At 37.9% G+C, this 11,957-nt stretch overlaps 1 non-coding gene across 1 annotated transcript; it reads right to left on the reverse strand.

Annotated features, from left to right (window-relative positions):
• Nucleotides 1–10,909: 10,909 nt before the first annotated feature.
• LOC140691036 (small nucleolar RNA SNORA79) lies at nt 10,910–11,056 on the reverse strand. The gene has a single exon (XR_012066493.1). It is a non-coding gene; the product is annotated as a small nucleolar RNA SNORA79 (small nucleolar RNA).
• Nucleotides 11,057–11,957: the final 901 nt, after the last annotated feature.

The following is an 11,957-nucleotide window of genomic DNA, read 5'->3' on the forward strand; positions in this document are numbered from 1 at the left end:
AGGTAATTTGTAGAGAAAAGCATTAAGCTGGGATTACACCTCCCACTGTATCTTTTCTTCAGAACATGAACAGCACCAGAGCATTCCATTTGCTAAGTTCTATTTTCTGTTTCACAAATTCACCTCTAAGTGTGTGTTGAGCTCTTTTAGGAAACATATCCGTCAGTTAGCAGCGCTGTGTGTAACACACTGACATGATTCTATATAGCTGGGTAACTTACATCAGATCCCCGGCACTACTCAATGCGACGTCAAAGGAATGTTTCAGTAGGTTGAACATTTAATAAAAGTGTACCCCTTTCCTACTTTCCTTTTTCCAAATACTTTTATTAATTTGTGGGCTAAAATAATGAACCTTTAAGATGCCAAATCCTTTTGACTAGACACCAACATGACTAAAGACCATAAGTATAGGAATTATAAAAACTGCATTTGGATGGTAACTATTTGAATATGACTGTAAGACAAGATAGATACCACAGAAGAAAGGAAGTTTGGGTAATTAGTGGAAACCAGGTTATGAGTATAATCATTCTGGAACAGTGTGAATTTTTTTGAATAAGGGTAATATGAACAAATAAATTATTTAGGGCATACATGTAGTACATTTTTGAAGAATGCTCTATGTGCTAATTTAATTTGCAGGTAGAGTGAATTTTAGTTTCCCCTAGTGGATAGATTCTAATGGTCAGGTTTATTAATAATGAAACTCATTTAGAGAAAAAAGATGTAAAATTTGTATGAAGAGACAAAGAGAAATACTGCACAAATGGTCTCTTCTCGTAACAAATACCACTGTTCACAGGAAGGAAAGTTGCCCAATCGGCTCATGTGTCCTTAAAAAGACAACAACAAAGAAAATGATAGTGTCCCTCACTGATCTTTTCCAGTTGCTTTGTCCTCACGCAGTTGCAGTTCCCTGGGAATTACCGAACCTTCCTGGGCACAGACCTCAACCCTCTCATACTGCAACCCCTCCCTCCCTACTGCCACAAGCTTTAAATAGGCTCCTCTGAGCACAGGGCAGGTGGGTGAGGAAGAACTGGGACAATGATGGGGTAAACTTACCTTCACTGGCTCAAACACTAGTCTGTTTGGAGGATAGGGAAATAAACAAAATAACAAAACTAAGACACAAACATTTGTCTAGGGAGAGAATTCTGCGACAGTTGTGTGAGTAATACTTATTATAAAAAAATTAAAGTCTGCGGAAATTTCCCTAAGGGTGTGCAGAAGAGGGAGAAACATTTATTCAAATCTTGATGAGAGGAGGGAGAGTCTTGGCATCTGGGCCAAGCCTGCCCCCTTCCCTCCCTCTCACAACAGCCTAGTGTGATAGAAGGCTCCCCGGGATAGATGCTGCTTCTGCCCAGAACTCCCAGTGCAGGGCTGCTGCTCCACCCCAGTGCTGGTTCCAGCCTCTCGGGGAGCTCACGGGCATAATCTGACACCGCGCCCCCACCCCCACTCACAGGGGGAGAGTGAAGAAGAGGAGCTCTGTAGAGATCACTCCAGATTGGTGGGTGACAGTTTTCATAAGCAAAGGAACTTACTTATGAGGTGGCCTTGTTATCTTGGGAGGTCACAAGGTGAGTAGTTTTCCACACCTTCCTGCCAAACCTTGAGAGTTTATGTGGAAGTCTTAACTGGGTCCAGTCCTGCGTACCATCCAGGTAGTCTCAACACCACATTTCTGCCCCACGGCTGTAACCTGAGGGCAACTTCTGGGAATGATGAGGCAAGTGAAACTGCCAAGCATGGAGTTGGGGATAATTGGGAAGCCTTCAACTGCTAGGATCCAGCTCACAGGTCAACCATTGGTCACATCTTCTCTATGATCCCCTGCAATACCTGGAAGGAACAGGTCACCACTTAACTGTGGTCCCTGCAGCTGTGTTGCAGGAGCTCTGTTCCATACAACTATGAGAGAAGGGGGAGATCTCTTGCCCCATGAGCCTCTGTTCATCATGGGGAAGCCCTACCCTAGTGCAGTGGGCTGAGAACACTGGGTCCACCCCTGAAACCCCAGTTTGCTCATAGGTGGAGGTTCCATTCCAAATGTGGTGAGTTGAACAGACCAGCAGCTACCACCCACTCAACACTCTACTTGCAAAACAGGATAGTGTTCCAAAAGAAGCAGGCTGCTATCTCCACCCCCAGCTTCAATGCAGAAAGGAAGAGGTTTGAACTAGGTGCAAATAAGTCTGTAACAAGACAGCAGTGCAAAACTTCCTTAGAGGGGAGTGAGTCTTTCAGAATACATCCTGGAGAAGTTCATGCATGAGGTTGTGTGAAAAACACAGGAGATCTTGGTACAGAGTAGTTGAGAGAGGATGCAGTGCAAGACCAGGCAGAAGTTACATACAGAGAGAAGCGAGAGAGACAGCTGGAAAGACGGATGGATGAAACCTCAAGCCTGATAACACCCAGTGTCTGAAAGGGGACACAACTTTCATTGGATCAGAATGTGGAGCAATCTGTGCCCCAGAGTGTTGCCGAAATAACAGAGGATCAGCCAGCAATTAATAAAAGATAACTCATGAGTGAAGATTCCAATAGTTGCAAACCACGCCGAAGCTTCATTGAGAGACTAAAGAAGGGACAAAGAGAGCTTTTCTAAAATCACAGTCATATCTAGTGGAACTGTAACAGGGAGACTGTGACAGCGCAAGAGTAAGATTATAGGTCTGAAGAGCAACGTCAGAGGGTTCCCATCGCAAGGGCAACAGAGCATCAAAATAGTCCATCAGTCACCCCAAAACGGGGAAGGAGAAAAGACTCCAGTTCTTGAGAATTCAGACGGGACAAGAAAGCGTTGTGTAGGGAAAGATTTTAAAGATTTATTAGCAAAGGGGAAGTACCTCCAAGAACGGGAAGTGGGCAGATCCAAGGGCCGACAGCAGTGGTCTTCTCTTGCCCCTTCTCTTATGCCCTTGCTTAGAGGTGGTCTCTTGATAGACAGCTCTTGCCCCTGGAGTGCTTAGTCACACTTGGCCCCCTTTGCACATGTCTTTACCCATGAAGCACACAGAAACACCCATGGGGGGGCCTAAACTACAATGCTAGTTATATTACAACGAGCACTAGGTCATGTCAGGTTAGGTCCTTGTCGCTATCACGCAGATGCGGCTGTCAGGTTCTAACCAGTTTCTTGCTGACACTCATTTAGAGAAAGTAAAGCCCCTTTATGCTGGAGGTGGGCATAATGCCATTTTCTGGACCCTCCTTCCTCTCCTCCACCTTATCTACCTGGTGTCCCCATTTATCTACCTAGCTAACACATCCAAGTCACTAAACAAGCAAGCAGATAAATAAACAACAAGGACAAAAATCCATGGATTGGGAGGAGTTCAGATCCTTGTTTAGAGTTGCTACAATGTATTATCTAACATATCCAGTTAGCAACAGAAAGTAAGATGTGCAAAGAAACAACACACAGGGAAAAGCAGAGAATAGAAGCTGACTCTGAAAAGTCCAGGTATTGGGAAAACTTTATACTAAGGAGGTAGAAACAAAACCACGTATGCTTTGCTGCCACAACTATCAGAGCCAGGGGTTGCAAATCTACAGGGATGGAGAACCAGTGTGGTGTTTAGATCTGAGTCAGGGACCTGGGGACTGAATGCTAAGGGGTTCTAGTGGTGACAGAATGTCTTATAATTAGATTTGGAATGATGGTTGCACAAATCTCTAACTATACTAAAAAACACCAAATTATATACTTCAATGGTGTATGAATTATACATCTCAATAGGACTGTTTAAAAATGATACAAAGTAATTTTGCACATAAGGTTATTTTTAACAATGGGATAAAACCATTGTACAGAAAATCAACTTAAACTTTTATTTTAAAATTATCTGAAGGAAATTTGCCGATTGGTACATCATTTGCTCTAATTCACTTTCTATTTTAACTCAAAAACACTTCATATCTGATCTTAGAACTTTGCTATTACACGGGCTTCTCTTTAGCAAAGAGTGTTGGAGAAACAGGGGTCAATACTCTGCACATGGCGAGCCCTGAAGTACAAGCTGACACCTGATCTTCTCTCCCTCTGTCCAGGCAAGATTAGATGATCACAGACAGAACTTTAAAAAACACTCTCTATGTTGAAAGAATGAATCAAGTTGAGAACCATAAATAAGGTACATAAGGACAAGAGAGTGATTCGAGGATTCCTTTAGTTGGTAAGTAGAAATGCAGTGTATTGTAGGTGAAAATCCCTGAAACAATTCTATCAGAAAGAGTAGCAGTTGCAGATGTGAACTGTCACTATAAAGAACTGCTAAATGAAATTATGCTAAAAGTTAGACCAAAGAAAAGCAGAAAATGAGGTGATTCTTGGTAAAAAGCAGTGAAATCTGGATCAGACTATGTGTTTGGAAATAAACCCAACTCTGAAATGTTATAAATTTCCATTTGTTACCAACTCCCTTGTGCAGAATAAGAATAGAACACAAGCATCTACTGAACGCGGGGGCTTGATAGGAGCTGCCACTAAGAACGTAAGACACTATAGTAACTCAGCCATATGTGTAGCATGTGCGAAGGGGGAAGACTGGTAAGACAGATTTGCACAAATAAAACAGCCACTTGAATTCAAATAAGCACACTGAGAGCAGCCACTTCATAATTTTAATTTCAGTAGCTTCCCTTTGCAATGCCATTAAGTAATGTAGGATGAATCAATGCAAAGTAACTACTGCATAGATAAGAAATTATTCACTTTTCACGTTGTCTAATTAAATTTCAAACTCCTTAAGTGCAATGCAAAAGAATCATTTTCTATAATGTGAAACCTAGTAAAGAATTTTCCTCACAATTTAAAAGCCAATAATTCTTTGAGGAAACGACTTCTTTATCTACCTATTGGTTTTTAAATGTTTTCAGAAACCACAATCACGAATTTCAGGTAGATATTCCAGCGGGAAAGCCTGTCCTGGAAATTTTAGGAAAGTGTTGTTTTCTTAAGCCTATGATATCCTCAATTTTTCCTTTTTGACCCATTTTAATGTTGAGCTACAACAGACTGCCAGTTATTCCCCAACAAAAGTAGATTTATTTGGGATCAGCAAAGATTTGCGGTTTTGGTTCTCCAGCCATTGCAAGACAGATGCATGTCCCCAGCAAAAGAGGAAGAGAACTCTTCCAAGTTGGGGAAGGGGGGTTGGGAAGGCCACACAAAGAGTCCAAGGCTTCTCACTGGCTGCGTTGTTCCCATCTCTCACTGGCTTGGCTAAGCTCCCGCCAGGAAAGAAGAGGGAGTCCTTCTTGCTGTTGGGCTCTGCTGTCTTTGTAGGGGATGAGAGCTCCCCTTTCTGGCCCCCAGACTCTATTTTAAATGAGGCTTCTGTTTACTATTTTTCTACAATGAGAAGAACATGACAGCAGCTATAATTGTTCCAAGAATTTTTGTCAAGAATGTTAATAGTTATTGTACTTTTATTGCCTTTGAATCATATACCTGACCTCCCCCTGTGGCATCAGAGCGCCAGCATCTCTGTGCACCTGCTCTTCCTAGTTGTGCTGCTGTAACTTCGTGTGTGCTATTAATCACGCTGAATGAAATTGTATGGAAAATGAATTTTGTAGCCAATGTGTCGCTACCCCCACCTATTGCTAATATGTCACACTTAAAACCAAAATCATATTGAGAGCTTTTGATTAAATTTCTTTGGGGATGGATTTCAAAACTATGAGACTGAATAATCATTATCATATTAAAAGTAATGATAATAACAAAATTATGTCAGGTTGTTATTTTAAATGCTTTCATGCATATTATTTCTATTCCATCTTTCTTCCTCTCTCTCTCCATCTCCACCCTCCTCACATGTGCGCGCACACACACACACACACACACACACAAGGCATTAACTTCTTTTTTTTTCTGCAAAAGAATATAATTTTATAGTTTGAGGTGATTCATTATCAAAAAAATTAGGAACATTATTACTCTTGCTATTTAAAGTTTTGTCTAGTCACTTCCGTGTTAAACTACAAAAGACAACGCTACCACAGTGGAATGAGTCACTTAAAAACAGGAGAGACAACAGCACACCTGTCCTCTTACTCAACAAGAAAACAATTTTCCCTCTTGCCTTAAAAAGCAATTGAAATAACATCCAGAGTTAACAGAGAGCCTCAACACTTAGAAAAAAAATTTAATTCTTAATTCTGGTAATTCAATTTTAAGATTACAAGACAGGCAACACTAGCAATATTCAAATCAGACTCTATTTGAAAACAGAAACTTTCTCAAGTATTCTTCTGCACACAAAGATTTCTTCTTTACAGTGTTCAAATTACAAATGTTTTGTTATCAGAGTAAGACAGATGATTCCGCTGAAAAAGTTATTATAAATATGGTTCTGCTCCATAACTATAATTTTATGTACAACCTGTATGTTTCATCAAACTTAAAGCACATAAATGCACTTTGTACAAATAGACTCCATATTCTGATAAGTACCCGATTGTTAACTTTATCAAATACTTCAACTAGAATCAAATTTTCACTTGATCATAGCAAATACAAAACTGACATAAATTGGACCTAAGATCATTTTATACATACAAATTCAAATTCTGATCTCACAAACTGCTAGCATTCCTCGAATTACAATATGAATAGCAAACATCTGAGCAGAGAGACAAATGCAGCTAAAAAGTGCAAACAAAACTTCAGCCTTCAGTATTTGCCACATAAATCTATTTATTCTCCTCATAAGATACATAGTTTCAAATAGTTAGCATTCACAAAGCTATTTATAGTTTACAGGCAGTTCTCCGCAAAATTCCCTCTTGCCCACAAGGTAAGGCAGCTCCTGATTAACAGCGCAGGACTTAAATCCAGTTCCCCTAACTTCACATCCCATGTCCTCTCTTCCACTAGACCACACATACTTAAAATCCTGTTTATTTTCTAATTGGACAAACGGCATTTGGTTCTCACAAACAAACATTCTCGCTATTTGAGAGGCCAAGAGTCAACCTTCTCCTAAGTAGCATCAAAGTCTAAAAGTCAGAAAACTGTGTATTTCTGCCCAAAGGCGGAGCATTAACTAAAGGACAAAATGTGTATCTGATATTCTGAATATTCAGAAGCAGATAGAAATACGAACTTCTCATACTCATCATGACTGCTGTAAGGAAGGTTCTTCTGGGTTTTGAGAAAGAATAATACTTTTTCTTACTTTTTACTCAAAATTCAAAATGAAGGATGCTGTCGTAACTAGTATCTTTGTTTCTCCAAACTGTGTCTTTTTTCGTATTTGACTAAAAGCTTCTTAACGGCAGCATCTCTTGACACACAACACTCAATATACAATTTATTTATACACAACCACAACTGAAATGCAGCGCCACAGTGGATTTCAGCGCATTCATGGCATGCCTGCACCTCAGCCCCTCTTCGAGTTAGCACTTTCCAAATCCTACACACACACACACACACACACACAACCCCAATGCTATTCCCTCATTAATGATCTCAGGCTGACAGTGTAATCAAAACAAATAAGCAAAATGTAGCATATAACATTATCCTAATTTCTCTTCTTTTTGTATATATCTGGGACAGTTGGGGACCTTTTTAAAACTACAAATGTGCTTATGTCACTTTTACAATTTAAAAGACAATCTATTACAAATAGTGGGAGAGGTGTACTACCAAGGACAAACCATTAAATTAGCTGAAAAGAACAAAATGCTACTTCTACTCACCACCACTCTTAGCAAAACTTTTTTCAAATGCAATTTACGTATATTCAAAATACAACAATAAAACTGAAAAATATTATAGACGTGTTTCAATGTACTATGTATCAATATATGATACAGACAAAAATGAGTAAATTAAAAATAAAAAATATTAATGTATCACTGATTAAGACTTGGATTCTGCTTGATTAAGGAAAATAATTCATAAACTACCACTCTGAAAAATCAAAATAAGAATTATAAATTCAAAATATCTATGGTTCAAAACTGAAAAATGTCTTTCAAGTAATTATGTTTAAATATTTAGGCATTTAATGATTGCTCAGTCATTTTAAGAGGTAGGTCAATTACTTGTTTTACAAATTAAGAAATTATGAATATTTCAATTTATTTAATACCTACATACCTATGTTTCATCCAACTTAATTTGAAAGAACTGGAAATGGTATCACTAATTCAGAATCCCCAGGAAAGTAGCTTCACATTCACAAAGCAGTAGTACAGCTTGACCTATTTCACTATGTCTTATTTTTAAATGACAGCCATAATTTATTGAAATAAAAGATGAGTTACGATAACAGCTAAGTAGCATCTACCTACCTCTGCATGTTTAGAAATAGCCCCAAGTATTTTTAAGCACATTTAATTCGATAGTAATTATTAACATAAGTGACATACTTCTAACACATAGCACATGGCTTCATCTAGGTATGGCCTTTTAAAAAAATTAGTATTGATGAGAAAATACATGCAATATGGTTAAGTCATTTAAAACAGCACAACAGAGTATGCATGAAAATAAGTTCCCTACCAATCCCCAGTGCCCTAGGGCAGGTCAAGGACAAAGCCTTAATCTGTCCCCAAAGAAAAGTATTTTAGCAACATACCCAAGACCAAAGCTTAAGGATTTGGTATTTTAAGCCAAACTGTTTATAAAAGCAGGGGAACATGGCATGTAACAAAAGGTTAACTGAATTACACTATCTTGTTGCAAATCCCATGTGATTAAGTACCTGAAGAAAAAATGAGACCGTTTATGCTACCTAAAAATACTCACAAATAAAAACTGCCCCTAAACGTGAATTCATGTTAACACAGCCACAATTCATTACATTAGATATTGTCACCCAACACTACAAAATGTTAATGCCAGTCTAAATACTGAACAACTTCACAAATACTTCTTCCCTTCAATAAAGGGAACCCTAAAAACACAAAATCTTAAAAAGAAAGTATTTAAAATTAAAGTAATCGATTATGACACATAGCAGTATTTTTTAAAGGTCGGTTTCATTTTTGTGGAGAGAAACTTCAGCGCAATGTTTTACAAAGGACTAAAATGGTTACTTGCTGGAGGGAAAAGAGGGACTCAAAAAAATTTTTTTAAATAAAAAGTCATTAAGTAGAATCCTTTCATAAATTGTTATTTTTCATTAAAATAATTATTTATCTCAACGATATACAGGTTCTAAACAAAGTATAAAGATGTATAATATCAAATATAAAATGGAAAGAAAAATTTAGAAATATTTTCTGATTTATGTTTCCACTGTCGTACACATTTAAAGCCTAAATGTCACTGAGCCATATAGCTGGTTCAAGGTAAAAAAAATTTTTTTAAGCCATGAATATTTTTAAATACTTGTAAGCTGGAAATCAATATACAAGACACAGAACTTACTCTCATGGATAATCAGTTATCAAACAAGACACATCAAAACAGAACAATCTGTAATATTCTGCTAAAACCTAAACCTTTAAAGTCATATTAAATGCATACCTATTAAATCCAGTGACAATCTGCAGTATTCTTTCCTTCATTTCATCAAAAGGAATATATTCCACATTAGAGTTGGGCGGACCTCTTCGTTCAGGAGCTGAAGTTCTGAAATCACCCATCACTTTCTCCAGTTTGAAAATAAAAGATGCTTTAATTTGGGACCACTGAATCATAGTTTTTCCATTCTCGGCAAAAGGACAAAGAAATTGATCCAGGACCGGACAAACTTCATTTTTTTCCCCCATTCTTCTCAAAGTCTTTCAGCGCCTCCTGCAACCTCTCAACGCCCACGGCCTCCCGGAGCCCCTCGCAGCCGCCGCCTCCTTCGGCGGGTCTCCCGGGATCGGAAGGCCTCCGCCGCCCCCGACGCCCGCCCCCTCCCTCGCACTCCAGCTCGCGGGCTGACGGGGCGGGGGCGGGGCGGGGCGGGGTCCGGGGAGGCGGGGTGGGGCGCGGGCCCCGACGGGAGCCGCGGGAAGCGAGCGAGAACGCGAGGCCGAGAGCACCGCCCAGAGCCGCTACCCACGGCCCTCCCACAGGGAGCCCAGCTCGTCACCAAGAGCCGTGAACTTCTATTTACGAACGGAAACTTGTGATCAAAGGGATCCAATAATTTGAGTTTTATCAAATCAAGCCCAGAAATCAGAGCTCAAACCCCGGAACTCACATACCAATATTTGATATGTTTTCAGAAATGTTTTCAGAAATATCATGATGATGCTTTGGATTGTTTCTTCTGGCAAGGGATACAGTGAAATATTAACTCAAAATGAATGAGAATTACTTCAAGTATTATTGACTACTGCTTGGTGCGCCTATCCTGAAGACTATAAAATATAACAATATATAATATAATAGAATGATCTTATTGCATATAAAATATTAAATGTTATAATAATTTTATAATAATGAAAATAAAATTTTGAAAACGATCATGTAAGTTTATATTTGAAGAGTTCTTAAACATAAAAGTACTTAAGTAATTTGACCTAAATGAGGCTTTTTCTAGGTTAAAAACACACTGATATAATAATAGGATTATTAGGATTATTACCAAGAACGAAGGAAAATCATGGGGAAATACTTTCATATAAACCTAAGTTCTCATTTCTTTTTTTTTTAAAGGAAAAGATATTTTTAATAATGCTTTGAAATGTGTGAACAATTACTCAATAGAAAACTGAGCAAGCCATTTAAAATTTCAACATGAATGACTTCAGAATATGTTTCAGTAACTCCCAGAATCAACTAACTAGAGCTCGTTCTTTCACAGCCCTAGATCAGAGCTATTGAAACACTATTGCAATCAAAGGGTTCCCTATACATTATATCCTCCTGTTTTAAAATTAGTGGGGGTTTTCAATTACAGATATTTTCTTAATCTACAGTCACCACCTGCTTTGCAATTGTTTGACTACGCAAAAATCAGAAGGCACCAACGGACAGCCAACCGATCCTCATGGTGCCCTGAGTGAAGACAAGTCAGTTTAATGTATGATGGACTAAAATCTCACTACCTAAGACTCCAAGCAGTGAGAGGAACAGCCATCAAAACCTAAGTTCTCATTTCTTAATGTTTCTTTGTGTTCTTTTCATCATGCCTTTCCTTACCATATAGAAAAATATAAAACCTAAATTTTCATTACAGTATCAATCTTATTTTTGTACTCTCTAATTCATCTTACTATTTTCTATTAGTTCATGCAGCTAACATGTTACTTGGCATTGGCTCAAGACCCAGTATTTAAAAATAGTCATCTCTGGATATATCAACCAACTTTATTTTGCTCCATATTGCCTCTTCTGATTAGTCACATCAAAATTACTGCGTGTTATAATGAAAGCTAAAAATTGACATTTCTCTACAAAATTTAGGAAAAGGTAAAATTTGGTAGTCAATCAAGTGCATGTTACAAAAAACATTAACATTATGAAAAAAATCTATAGTTGTTTAAAAATAATACAGTTGTTTGCAAGAATGTATAAAACTAGAATATAAAAACACAATATAATCTGTTCTTGATCTTGAATAGGTATGAAGTCTTTGTGGTTAGACGAAGCTGTATTTGCCTTTTTACCTCTGATATGAAGTGTAATATTAACATGATGTTAATATTCAATAATATTTGCCTGATGAGTAGGTCAGAGATGACTATTAGTTTGGATACAATAATATTTTAATTTCAACTTATCCAGATTAAATTTAATCTTTTCTTGGGATGAGTTATTAAAGTGATACATATTTTTCATCTGATTTACTGATGCTTCCAACTGTTAAGTAAATTTTTCACATTTAAATTCTCATAGTTAACTTTGATATGCTCTGTGAACTAATTCTAACATGCAATCCCAGAGTGTGTCATATAAATACGTCTGATAAAAATAAGAACAATATATACAATTATGAGTAGATAATTAAAAAAATAAACTACTGGGACAAAATGTTATTTCA

The sequence above is a fragment of the Vicugna pacos genome, chromosome 32, assembly GCF_048564905.1.
Source record: "Vicugna pacos chromosome 32, VicPac4, whole genome shotgun sequence".
NCBI lineage: Eukaryota > Metazoa > Chordata > Mammalia > Artiodactyla > Camelidae > Vicugna > Vicugna pacos.